Below are 14327 nucleotides of genomic sequence, written 5' to 3' on the forward strand. Positions count from 1 at the left end.
ATACTCCCAGTGCCTAATACAGTAACTGGCATATAGAAGGCATTCAACTATTCAGTGCTTATATTCTTAACAGAAGCCCAAAGGCAAAATGCAAGGGTCCATGGAGTCTTTACACCTTCAAAAGACTTTAATTATACTCAAAGTTTGGGAACAACCAGGTTGAGCTATTTACCCAAAGGATTATCAATACTAATTAAGATTCCTGATATATAGAGGACTTAACCTTCACTTACCCCTAAATCATTTAAAGTGGGCAAGCCAAATCTATATGGAGTAGATTTTTTAAATCACATATTCCCCCAAAATATGAAGTTAACACACACACACACACACAGAGTCTGCATTTTCTCTTATACTTTTATTAATCTTTGATAAAACACTGACTACATGAAGCACCAGGATCCTGAGTGACAGAACATCCTGCAAAGTGGCCTCAGTAACATAAACTGCTACACTCTTTTTAGAAACTTAGCAGTAAAAATTAAACAAAATTTCAGAGAAAAAAATTGAGTGTGGGTGCTTGCTTTCTGTTCTCCAACATGAGTAGGTGACCACCTGTAAAATTCTGAAGTCTAAAAAATATTTGAAAACAGAAAGTTCCAAAAGCTTATGGTTTGGTCTGAAAGGATTCCTAGTTCAAAAATAATTGTACTCAAATCATATCAAACCAAACCTGAATGTGAGAGTAGGCTGGAGAAAAACCTGCATTTCTCCAAACTTTAAGAGGGTAAAAAATATTTCTTGGTAGATTCTGAATACATCATTCTCGAAAAAAAAGTAATAATCACATGTATAGGTATGCAAAACCATTCAATGAATAATTGGAAAATACAATTTCAAAATGCCCTGAAACACTACAAAATCCCATTTAAATGGCCTTAATTAGAACCAGAAATAATAAAAATAGTGGGCATCATGGGAAAAATAAGTAACAGTGCCTTGAACCCTATTTCAAGACAAAAACCACTACTTCCCATAAAAGATAGGACCATGGCCCAAAGGGTTAAAAAAATGGTTCTTGGGGGTAAAAAAAAAAATCTTAGATATTACAATGGTTTGTGAACTTCCAAAGGGCCACAGTAGATAAACTGATATACAATATATCTATGGTATTAAAATTGCATGGGGCAGGGGTGGAGAGATTAGGAAAAAACTCTAAAAAGGCTCCTTTGGGGCAAGGGGTGATAATGATAAAAAGGTTGAGAAACAATGAGATAGCATATCCAAATAAAGTAATTTTTAGCTTAGTATCTGGCACTCATAACACTCATAAATGTTAGCTGAATTAAACAGAAAAGTTTCCTACAAATGTTGCCTATAATCGTATATATTCAAACTCACATGTCTTCAAAAAAGTGTTCCTCAGCTTTGGAAATTCCTTCACCTATGCCTGATCTGCTGTATGAAATCAAATTCTATGCCTCCATAGGGTCAAAGTGAAAATCTTGCAAAGCTAAACAGTGGTCTAATGAGAAGATTTATCTAACATACATGCAGATACCATACAGTTTATTTCTTTTAAAAATACAATACTATCACTATTTTATGTACTCTTGCATTCTTATAACAAAAACAGCAAAACCTTCAAACCCTCATTGCATGGACAATGCGTGTAGCGCACGTGAAAGTCTTAGCCTACTGGTATCTATACTTAGAAGCATGCTCTATCATCAACTACACGGCTGGGACTGGATTTGGTTTGTTTATCTGTATCCCTCTAGATTACAAGCTTTTGAGAACAAACATAATTATTAAAATCATCACCATCACAATAATCACCCAAAAAACTCTTCCACACAAAGGATAACTTTCGTGAAGTTAATGACATCTCACAACATTTATTACTTTTATGACAATAAGGGAACAGTTACCGTCAAAGAAAAAAATGTAATGTTTTTATTCATTTTATTGAAAACACTCATTAATTTAACAGGATCTCAGCTTTAGTGCAGACCTCCAGCATAGGTCATCTCAACTAGAAAAGTGGCATCAACCAAAAACTGATAAAGGAAGATTCAGATATAATTCTTTGTTCTAATTTCAGCAACATCTGCTTTAAGAATTTCTTTTGTATATTTAAAAAAAAAAAAAAAAAAAGCTTAGCCCAAAAATGGCTCTTCCAGTCTATACCGCATGCCCTCCAAGGACATGGAGCATTTCAAGTGGTTATTATGCTCTAAGGTAAAGGTCAAGAAATATTGCCCTGGGCAAAATCCATGGGCCACCTGTTTTTATACCTCCAGTCCAGAAGCTAAAGCTGGCTTTTACATTTTTTTAATGGTTATGCTTTAAAGAGGTATATAAGTACCTACATTATATCGTCAATTTGCTTCTTAGCCAGCAAAGCTTAAAACCTTTACCATCTGGCACTTGAAGAAAAAAGTCTGCTGATCCCTGCTCTAAGGCCAGGACAGCATTAAAGTACACATAGGCTAAAAACACATTCAAAACATGTGCTTACAATTTAGGTAACTTTTTTTGTTTACTAGAAGTCAGGGCACTTTAGGAGCACTTGTTATGAACTGCGTTTAATTTCAGAAAGGCAATCCAATGGTCAAAGAATCATCATTGTCAATTGTCATACCTCTGCATAATTAGAACCAAAGATAATAAAAATAACGAACATCAAGGAAAAAAATTATGGTGTATAACCTTAATGTGGTGACTCAAGACAAAAACCGCTACTTCCTTTAAAAGATGGGCTGCTACTTCCTTTAAAAGATGGGACCATGGCCCAAAGGGTCAAAAAAATCCAAGATATTACAATGATTTGTGGCCTTCCAAACCAAAGAAACTGAATATCAAGCAAGAATCCTGAAAGTATGCACTCAAGTTCACACAAAGTGAAGATAAATGCATCCTGAGAGGCACTTCACTTACTAAACTGAGTCAAGGCAAAGCCATGCCTGATGTGGCTACATTCTCCTGCACCATTCTGCTTAAAAAACACATGTCTACTGGTAGGTGAGATGTACTTACGGCATACCTAAGGATGGATAGATAGATAGATAGATAGATAGATAGCTATGTAGTTATTTTTAGTTTGTTTTTTATCTGAATAAGAATAAAAATATATTGGGCTTCCCTGGTGGTGCAGTGGTTGGGAATCTGCCTGCCAATGCAGGGGACACAGGTTTGAGTCCTGGTCTGGGAAGATCTCACATGCCACGGAATAACTAAGCCCATGTGCCACAACTACTGAGCCTGCACTCTAGAGCCCGCGAGCCACAACTACGGAGCCAAGCCCGCGCGCCTGAAGCCCGTGCTCCGCAACAAGAGAAGCCACTGCAATGAGAAGCCCGAGTGCAGCAGCAAAGACCCAACGCAGCCATAAATAAATAAATAAGTAAATAAATTTATTATTAAAAAAAAAATAAAAATATAACTAGTATATTGTTTTACAAAAACTCTCAGCCAAGACTTTAGCTAATGTTCTCAGAGCTTTTGATTGAGCGGCTCCCCACAGACCTCTCCTCTAGATCAGCCCTGGCTCTTCCACCAGATGTGAACCTTGAATTAGCCACTTTACTTTTCTGAGCCTCAGCCTCCTCATGTATTAAAACAAGATGCTAGGCCAAATAATCTCTAATATTCCCTTTAACTCTAAAATTGTATGATTCCATTAGGTATGTTCTACAGCCCCCTTGGACATTAATATCCTTTAGGAGGATTAAATACCTCCTTTAGAAGGAACGCAAAAGAATTTCCACATTGTTTTTGTTTCATGAAATGTTAAAAAATAAAATGTATAGCTAGAGTTAAAATTCTTGGTCTTTCAAACTGCCTCATAAAAGCCCTAAATTGTTTATTTTTAATTCTGCTTTTCTCTCTCCTTCTCTCCTCCCCTTCTCCCTATATATTCACCCTGTTCCTCGAGGGTTGGTACCAAAAATGAAAAGAAATAGCGCTGAATCTTTAGGTCACCTAATGGGGACTGAGAAACAGCTTTTAGTCCCACTCTACATTCTAATCAGTTATGTAATACAGGATAAGTCACTTGAATATATTAAGCCTTGGGTTCCTCATATATAAAACAAGATGAGTGGGAAAGGTGATCGACAAAATCCCTTCCACCTCCTAAGTATGATGACTCTACAATTTTGGCTGTTGAATTCCCTCAGCAATACTGCCCGAGAATGTAATGATGTTTGCTGATGGTAATGCTTGGGGTCAGTGGTTGTGTATGTCTTAACCATCAACCCACTCCAAGCAGGGGCTCCCTGGGGCAAGAATTGTGCCTGTGTCTCTTCTTTTATATCCTTCACACTGCCCAACTATCATCCTTCTAAGCGCACAGAGAGTTCAATACATACTTGTGTAAATGAACTGTTGTACAACTCACACTTTCAGCTAATCCCTCACAGGAAGCATAAGGAAGCAAAGAATAAGCAAAAGAGAAAGAGTGATGTATTTAAACAAGATATGGAGAATAACGAGGAACCCTGAGCCTAACTGGGAAAGAAAGTCCTTACCATCTTCCCCAAGACATCTGGCCAACATGAGAGCCTGTTTTCTTCAGCACAGAATGGTGGTAGACGTTGCAGTCCCTTTATGGAATCTGATCTACTGAAAAATTTCACAAGACTAAAAATGACCGATGTGTGTGTCTGGGAAGAGATGCACCAAATTTAAACTTGCAGGGAATCAATCACTTAATTAAAGTCATGTAGGACCTTTTTCCAGATACAATTTTTATATATCCTCTCAACACAGCATAAGTACCTGTCTTACTCATTTCCCCAGCTCAAGATGCTCTCATTAATTCTTATAAAATTTAGGAAAGAATAGGTGATATCCCATAATTAGAGAGTATGCTTCTCTGAAGACTAATTATAAACTCTGATTGTCAGTCTCAACCTTTGCCTGGAAGGAAATGAGTCAACTTTTCATTAGTAATCAAGCTCTGTCCACTTTTTTAAGAGTGACCCAGAAATTCAAGGCCATTGAGTTTTAACAACATGAGACAGAGAATCAGACACCACAAATATTATATACAAATGGGACTAAGACAGAAAAATTAAAGTCAAAGAGGCTTCTGAGGTACTTTTCAGGCTGAGTGAGGTTTCAGAAGGGGCAAGTTACCCAGTAAAATAACTACCCAAGGAGATGTCTCTGGCTTACACAATAAGAACCCCAGCATTTCAAAACTTTAAAGGGACAGGTGGTTAAATGGCTAAGGCACTACCATGGTCAAGGCAAAAAATCATAACCACTGTCAAATGTTTTCCACATAGAATAGGCCTCCCTGGTTTATTCTGGATAATTGAGGGTTTGGATATGTACTATATAATCAGAGGAAACAAGCAGTAAAGGACATGAGCTAATTTGGGGTAACCAGAGACGTGGCTAACAGATGCTTGCTTACTCTGGATCCCTGAACTGAACTGGATCAGGCCAATGATATGCTGGACAGAAGAGATCTGAGGTGGGAACACCTAAATTCTCAGCTACGAGAATGCGCTATGCCTTATGTGAAGACCGATCCTGTTCCTGGTGTCTCTGTTTTTCCATCACTCCTCCTATCCCAACCCATTGTTTTTCTTGCCTCAGAGATTCTTGAATTCTGGGTTTCCCTGCAAATGGTGTCCACAAGCCTACTTGGTCACTCTGCTCTGGAAGCAGCACAAGACTCAACAGTCAAGGCCAAAAAGGGGAGGGGAGGACAGGTGACTGCTCCCAGCTGCCCTCTCTTCTTGTCCCCGGTCTCCCCACTCACCCCTAACTCTAGACAGTCTATCTTCTAGCATTCAAGCCAGCATGTGCTAAAGGAATGATTTTTTTAAATCAGCTATCTATCACTGTGAAACAGATTAATCCACATACCAGTTTAGTAAAACCTCACACAAACTGAAGTATAGACAGAAGGGAACACCCAAGATGTAGAAAAGTTTTAAAACTATGTCATTAAGGAAAAAAATGATGAAGATATTGGTAACAATTATTCCAGTTAATAATAGCTCTCTAGTCCCCTCAGTCTCTCTACTTCCGGCCTTCTACCTATCCATCTCCTAAGACACAGTCAATATTCTCAGATTTATTCTCAGATTCTAAGTGAACCACAAAAAAATCCTCTGATTGTAGTCTTCTGTCCCATAGTAGTCGTTCCCTTGTCTGAATCTCCATAGTTCTTATCATCTGTGCTGCTCCATTGGGCAGTTATAGACTGTATGTGTGTATATATATATATGTATATGTGTGTGTGTGTGTGTAGATATATGTATATATATATGTGTGTATATACACACACACACACACACATATATATATATGTCTCATCTCCCCAACAAGATGGCAAGACATCAGAGGACTGCCACCATGTCTTACGCAGGAAAAGCACAACATTCATTAGCAGACACTCCCAGTACAGGTACTTTTGAATAAGAAAGTCAGACAGCACAGGCCTCCTCTCGGCCTTTATGTCTGTTCACAACACCCAGCACAGTGCTCAATCATAGTAGCCAGCTCAATAAACACCAGTCTGATGAATATTAATCTTTCCTTTGAAGAGTGCTATGGACTGAGTGTGCCCCCTCAAAATTCTTATATGTTGAAACCTACATCCCCAATGTGATGACATTTGGAGCTGAGGCCTTTGGGAAATAATTAGGTAGATGAAGTCATGAGGGTGGGGTCCTCGTGATGGGATTAGTGCCCTTAAAAGGAGACAAGGGACCAGAGCTTTTTTTCCCTACCATGTGAGGATATAGTGAGAAGGTGGCCATCTACAAAGCAGGAAGCAGGTCCTCACAGGGAACCAAGTAAGCCAGCTCCTTGATCTTGGACTTCCCAGCCTCCAAAACTGTGAAAATAAATGTCTGTTGGTTAAGCCACCTGGTCAGTGCAGACCAAGACAAAGAGTGAGGATCCTAAAGTGCCTCAGAGTCTTACTTTCAGAGTTCAGGATACAAGACTATACATATAGTAAACTGCAGGAAAGTTACTGAATCTATACAGACTCAAGTACCCTAAATGCTACTATTCTACATAAGGTCTAATCAGGCTCTTTTCTTATTAACACCTACCTTCTCCTCATACTTATATGAAGAAAAAAAATGGATATAATGTTCCATTTGGATGTGTTTCCTGAGTAATACCACCTGTTACTTAAATAATGCCTTTATTAGTCTTTGCTTTCACTTTCTTTTCATAAAGGTCTTTTCATAAATGTCCAAGTAGGAGATTGTTTAGAAGAAGAACATTTTAAACAGAAGATAACTGCATTAATAAGGGAAGGCTGAAGGCATCAGTATAAGAGTCAGTAATACATTTTTGGACACAGAGGATGAAGTGCTAGTGAAGATTATTGATGATGGATAAATAGGATATAGAAAACTTTGGGAAGCCCCAGACAAATTGTAAATTACCTTACATCGAGATGTAAAATAAAACACAACTAAGACAAATATGAAAACAAAACACTCACATAACACACACAAACACACACAAACAAAACACAAAACACACACACTCTCACATGATGGGGTGGAAGAAACACTAAACTTCATTTCTACCTACAAAATTCCTAGCAACAGGATGTTGTGACGAGGACTTAATGAAAACCCCCATCACGCCCACACATTTATGCTAGCTTAACAGAGAAAAAAGCACTTGGAAATTTTTAGATAATTACATTTTTATCACATTCTGACTTCTTCAACCCCTTTGTATTCAATCTTGCTAGCCTTGATGAAAGACAGATAGCCAAATTTTAAATGAAGGATTTAATTAATTACTCCAGATCGAGAAAGAGAAATGTTTCTCATCCTGCTTAGTCACAAGAAAAAAGGGGATAAAGGAATTACTATACGAAATGAATGGTGCTGACATGCCACAATGGAACAATGAGAAAGAAACTTCACTTAGGATTATGGTTAACCTGGGGATGGTGTTGAAAGAAGCCTAGCTAAACTCCTATCTATTCATGCCAGGTTTGCAGGCCAAAATTAGTTGATTTAACTTACTGGCAGTGACCCAAGACAGGCAAAAGGATACAGGCAGAGCCTAAGAACCACTTTCTCCTACTTCTCTACCTAACACTGAAGTTTATAAAGTTTCCAACCTAAAGAATAAAAATCAGCTGAAAAGAACATGAGAATTCTGTTGTTATATATTGATAAGAAGCTATTCATCAAGACTTCCTTTATGAAAAATTCCTCAGGGACACAACATATTTGTTAAAGGAGTTTTCAAGGACATAAGTGTTAATAAGAAGAATAGCTTAGAAATGGTACTGTTAAAGGGTCCAGACCCCAAGTCCTAAACAAGGAAAGCCTCACAGGACATTCATCTATCTATACATCTATAACTCGCAATGCAAGTATAAGGCACTATGTTTAACAACTTGTGACTTCTGTGCTGGCAGCACCATTTATCAGAAGTTGTAGAATTTAACCTGTCTCAGTTTCACAGGTGCATAAAATCTGCCTGGACTTGCTCATCTTCCATTAGGAAAAAGAAGGGAGACGTTTCAAGTTTTTAAGTTTAGTTTTCTCTACTAAAAAGCATTTTAGTACACAATATCCTCTACCCCCACCTTCACTGCTCTCTTCTTATATTTCATCTGCATTAATTGCACTGAACTTTCAAGTGCAAGGCCACTTCTCAGAATTGCAGCATTAGCCCAGCCTGGTCCATGTACACTCATGTAGCTACAAGCAAGTTCAATACTCTAGTATTATGTAGTATTATGAGTTGCCCAGGCCTACCTATGTCTCTACTTTAAAATCAGGAACTATATATAGAGTTTTAATCATAATCCTGATCTGAAAAGCTACCTTTTATATACTTTCAAATGTTCCACACTTCCTTTTCAGAAGGTCTTGTTTGAGATACCACTTTAAAATAGGTAATTTTGTCCCATTTTACTAATAAGCAAACTGAGACTCAGAGCAAAAGCACATTTTCAAAGAGCACATCTCAGGTCAGATACTTAAGAGTTATGTGATCTTGGGCAAATTATTTAATCTCTCTGAGTTTCCATATACTCATTGGTAAAACAGGGATATCAAGATTCTCTACTTTACATGAGGACTAAAATAATACCTGTAAAGAGCTTAATTGAGCACACAGCCTAGTATGTAATAAGTGCTCAATAAATATTAGCTAGCATAATATTCTTCAGCTTGCCAAAAGATCCAATTACTGACAGGATTTAGGGCTCAAATTCAAGTCTATCTAGCATAGAAACCTGTCCTCTCCATGTCACCAAGCAGGGCTCTTCCAGATGCCTTAATCCACTCACTAGTGCCAGAGTGAACCATACAGGAGCCTGGCACAAAAGAAAAAAATCAGCAGTACTGATTTTATCTTTTTAAAAAATTTGGATATTTTTAATCATAATTTTTGCATTAATTTTGATTTTTGAACTATTGCCTTAAAGTATTATTTATCTCAACTGAAGGAACCTTGCTGGCAGAACCAGTTTCAGCAGAAAAAGAGAAAGTGATTTAACAGTTGATATTTTTCCCAGTGCATTTCTTTGATCTGCCCCTGAACAGCACTCACCAAAAAGGTGAGTGAAAGGGGAAAATGCTGAGTCAGCCATGACTTTTGAAAATGCCTTTCTAGGGCAGTACGGCCACAACACAAACATTGATAACGCATCCTCTACTATAAGCAAGGCTCTGGAAGATTCTGAGTAATTGTATTCTCTCACAACTATACAGAAACTTATCAAGACGACAAAGAAGGTAATGGCTCCAGTTTTCTTGGATGGCTTTTGGAGGCCTGGACCACCAACACTACTCTCTAATCCTGGCAAGGAAAATTGTTAGCTGTTAAAGTTTAATGTTTCTTATAGCTAATAGATAAATTTTAGGTAAAATGTGACACGGTTATATTTTATAACATTTTCTATTTATAATAACTTACTTTAAAATGTAGTTTCTAGTTAGATACTTTGGCAAAAAGTAGAGATTCTCAAATGCAATCACCCATCCACAGGAACCTATATAGCTCATGGTGACTTTCCATTGTTTAACAAATATTGTGCTAGTTACCTCCTAAGTGGTATGTAGAAAACTTTGAAAGACTCCTTTAAAATTATAATTCTTACCATTAAAAATAATGGCAGAGTAACTTAGATCAACTCTCCCGTTCATAATAATTATAAACTCCAGACAAAATATTAAAGGTACCAGAGAGCAATCAAAGCCGGCAGAAATTAGAAGGGATATGAGCCTCGAAGGAAAAAACAAACTACGTATATGAAACATGCATTTATACACCTTGTTCCCTGAAGGTATTCCCCAGTTCATGAAGCACAAGAGAAACAGAAAGCAAGCAGAGAATGGAAGTTTTACTGAGCTAAAGAGTCAAAGATGTCTAGAATTGTCAAAGTAGCTGAAATTTGAGGAGGAGAAATCCTGGAAAAAACAGAACCACAGAGGAGGTAGCCCTAAAATATGTAATATAACTCCACAACAAGATGATATTTAGGAACACAATGGAAAGCAAGAGTTGGAAGGCTGAAAAGCTGAGCATGGCTCTGGGGAGTCAGAGGTTTTACTTTAAACCCTACCAAATTAGAGGGGCTTGGGATACACCCCAGAATATGGTAAAAACCTCACGCTTTCCACTGAACCCACTGAGGGGTCATACCTTGGGAGTAAGGATTATATCTAGAGCCCAAGTCTAGACCAAGACGCACCATCAGACTAAGAGCAAAACAGACCCCCCCATAGCAGAGCCCAAATAGCATCAAGGTGATCTTCCAGTAACATTCTTTAGTAGAAGATAAAGTTTAAAATGCATCACTCACAATGTCCAGAAAACAATAAAAACTACCATAAACATGAAGTAAAGGGAAACTGTACCCACAGTCGAGTGAAAGAGCTGTTGATGGAAACACATCCAAAGACAACCCAGATGTTAAAGAACTGGCAAACAAGGACTTTAAATAACTATGAGAGATGCGTCCTTAAAAATACACATTTTGTGAATTTTACAAATCATAACCTCACCCACCCCCAACATTCTAGTGAACTTGAGTTGCCCATGATTTTTAATCAAAGTGGGATTTGGAATGGTTTATATTTGAAAGCCTGAGAAAAAAACTTGAAAGTGATTAATGACAGCCAAATTTAATTATATATTTACACCTCCCAGTAGGACAAGCGAGAGAATGAAATGCCTTATCTCTCTGTAGTGAGAGGGCTTTATTAAGATATGACAACAACTATTTAGGAGCAATAAATGAGTTTTCTGCAAGATTACACCGGTTCTCCTTGTCTGGCTCCCAATCTAATCACAGACTGATAGAGTACTTAGACTCTTAACAGTTAGAGAAAACAGTTGAGCTGTGTACAAAACTAACCTTTAAAAGTACTTATTCTCATCTGTCTATGTGATCTTATCAAGGATTTCTGTAACTTCCATAAACAACCATTATAATTTAGCTGAATCAATAACATTATTCTCTTTAAAGAGACAGACACCTTCTACTTTAAAACATTTTCCATTAACTCCTACCCACCCACCCCAGTAAAAAAAATTTGGCCTCAGCTTCCTTTTCTTAATCCACTAAGCAATCTCATGAATAAAAAGACAATCATATGTCCTGCATATCTGATGTAATTTTTATAAACCTTCTAAATGTTCTAATATTTATTACCATTTTGTGAAAATAGTATTTACTGAGCAAGCTGGAGTAACTTCTTTCCCCAGGGAAAAAAAGCAAAGCTGGTGAAGATATACTGAAAGGTCTGCTAAATAAATGTTATTTTTACTTAAATTTTGCTTAATGTTCTGTGGAGGTTGGCTGGCATGGCACTGTGGAATGACTGATTTGGCTTCCCTGATATTGTTCTTTCTTTTCCTGTGTCCACTTATGTTGACACTGATACTCCTGAAGATGCTAACATTACTTTTATTGAAGTAGAGAAACATTCTCTTTTTACAAGTTTTGTTGTTCACATCGGTCTCCCAAAAAGATCACCTTGCCCATTTTATTCCCTTACTCTCCTTTTCTCTAGAAGCTTCTTTCCCTCACAACAGGGTTGGAAGACATCTGAGGGATGTCCAGGACTATATTCAGAACTATATCCATAAGCAACCCACTCCATCAATAATTAACAAGTATCCAGGGACAGAATTCAGGCAGCTCCATTTTTGTAAATCACAAAGTGAGTTCCCTGTTTCCTAGCAACGCTTCTTCCAAAACCTAGGGTCAACTTTGTCTCTCTCACCTTGGCTGCAGAGTCTGAGACTAACATCTCACAAATCTGTTTTCTCCCCAAAATGACCCTTAGTGTCCATTCCTGGTAAGTGCTCATAGATTGGTCTCCTCTACAGCCCTCTTTCCCCATGTCAGACCACAAATATGTAGGCCAACACTTAGAACGTATTTGAAATTCTCCCTACATAAGTCACCAAGTTGAATTATCTCTAAATAGAACTAAATTGCCTCTCTGTATAGTACTACCATCCTGAATGCTACATGAAGCCAACAAAATTCTCAGAGGAAAGGACCAGTTTCTACTTACTTAAGACAAACAGATTTAAAGACATGTGAATGATATCTACTGAGCACTTTTGGTTCAAGAAACATATCATTGAGTGCTAGCTACATACCAGGCGCTGTACTAGGCATTAACTGTGCAAAAGCACACAAGACCAGGACTTCACACTCTAGTGGGAGAAACAAACACATCAACAAATGATCATAGTATAATGGGTTAACTACCACGAGAGAGATAAATAATAGAATAAAGCAAGTAACTAAGACACCAGATGCCAAAAAGAGATTAACAAGATTTCAGTGGCCAATTCTAAGGTACTAAGTTCCTTTCCTTATTATCTCCAGTTGTGTTTCCATTCTTGGAGAAGACTACATCACATGTTTTTGGTTGGATTTTTTTCCCAGCTAGAAAAACTAAGTGAACAGCCCATAATCAGTTACATAAAAATTTTCATTTCCAGTGTTATATTTATTCCAATCCAAACAACCTATTGTTAAGCTTTACTGTCATCACAGCTTAAAATATTTTCACTTTGGTGAAGAAAATTTTTTCTGACTCGGAAAATTCTTGTTCATAACATTAAAGAACTTAGATCCTGTTGTCAGAATAGACTTGATTGGAAAAATGTCATTATTATAGTTATGTTTTTCAGTTAAATATCCAGAAAAGAAACAAAACCATGTTGGATAAATTCACTTCAAATGCTTATCAAGGGCTTCCCTGGTGGCACAGTGGTTAAGAATCTGCCTGCCAATGCAGGGGACACAGTTTTGAGCCCTGTGTCCGGGAAGATCCCACATGCTGCGGAGCAACTAAGCCTGTGCGCCACAACTACTGAGCCTGCGCTCTAGAGCCCACGAGCCACAACTACTGAGCCTATGTGCTGCAACCACTGAAGCCCACGTGCCTAGAGCCTGTGCTCCACAAGAGAAGCCCCCGCACCACAACGAAGAGTAGCCCCCGCTCGCCGCAACTAGAGAAAACCTGTGCGTGGCAACAAAGACCCAATGCAGCCCAAAATAAATAAATTAATTAATTAATTTTTAAAAAATGCTTATCAAGCAAATACTTCTACCAAAGCAAAGAACAAATATATCCCATAAAAGTGTTAAAGAAAATAAATGTCATATTACCAAATCTTATTTTCCATTAAAGAAATAGAATGGAAACATGTTCCTATCAAAAATTTTCAATTGAGGTTGAAGGGGGAAAAAAATTATCCATAGGCAACCTAGAGAAGCAATTTATGAGACTAACTCACAGGTTTCCTCAAACAAAAAGTATGGCTACACTAGAGGATGATCAGAGAGAAAGAAAAGAAATGCTCTTGAGGACTAGCCTAAACCCCCTAGTCCTATCTACTCCTCATCCTTATTCTTTTAAACCTATATAATGACGTTCAGCCACAGCCCCTGCTCCCCACCCTATCCCTACAAGCATGTGTGCATCTTCTCTCACAGTCTCTCTTTCAGAATTGATTTTTTATATTAGATTAAAAAGTTTCACATGGCTGTAGTATTTACTTACAGTCGGCAGAATTAAAGTTAACATCTATTTGGTTTGACTTAAAAACAAGATCACAGCTAACACGTTGAGAAGCGATTCTGAGGCTCTGCCTTAAACTGAAAAATGTAAAAGAATGTACTCACTATATTTAACTAGCTACTCACTGAAAGTCTTTTTCATGATGAAAAAGATAAGACAGTAAGTTCTTATTAACCATTTATCTGACATCCACATCCTCATCCCCCACAAAAACTATATCAGAAAAGTTAGAGAACCAGTAACATTTCACAGAAGTATTAAAAATAGAATAGTATTACCATATCTTGTCCAATTTCCTATTGAGGAAAAATAAAATACATAAAG

General features: G+C 37.6%; 1 protein-coding gene across 1 annotated transcript in view; it reads right to left on the reverse strand.

Annotated features, from left to right (window-relative positions):
- The window catches only part of NOTCH2 (notch receptor 2), a 178562-nt gene that overhangs the window by 111197 nt on the left and 53038 nt on the right, over window positions 1-14327 (reverse strand). The gene's annotated exons all lie outside the window — the stretch shown is intronic.

Source organism: Eschrichtius robustus, chromosome 3, assembly GCF_028021215.1.
Source record: "Eschrichtius robustus isolate mEscRob2 chromosome 3, mEscRob2.pri, whole genome shotgun sequence".
Lineage (NCBI taxonomy): Eukaryota > Metazoa > Chordata > Mammalia > Artiodactyla > Eschrichtiidae > Eschrichtius > Eschrichtius robustus.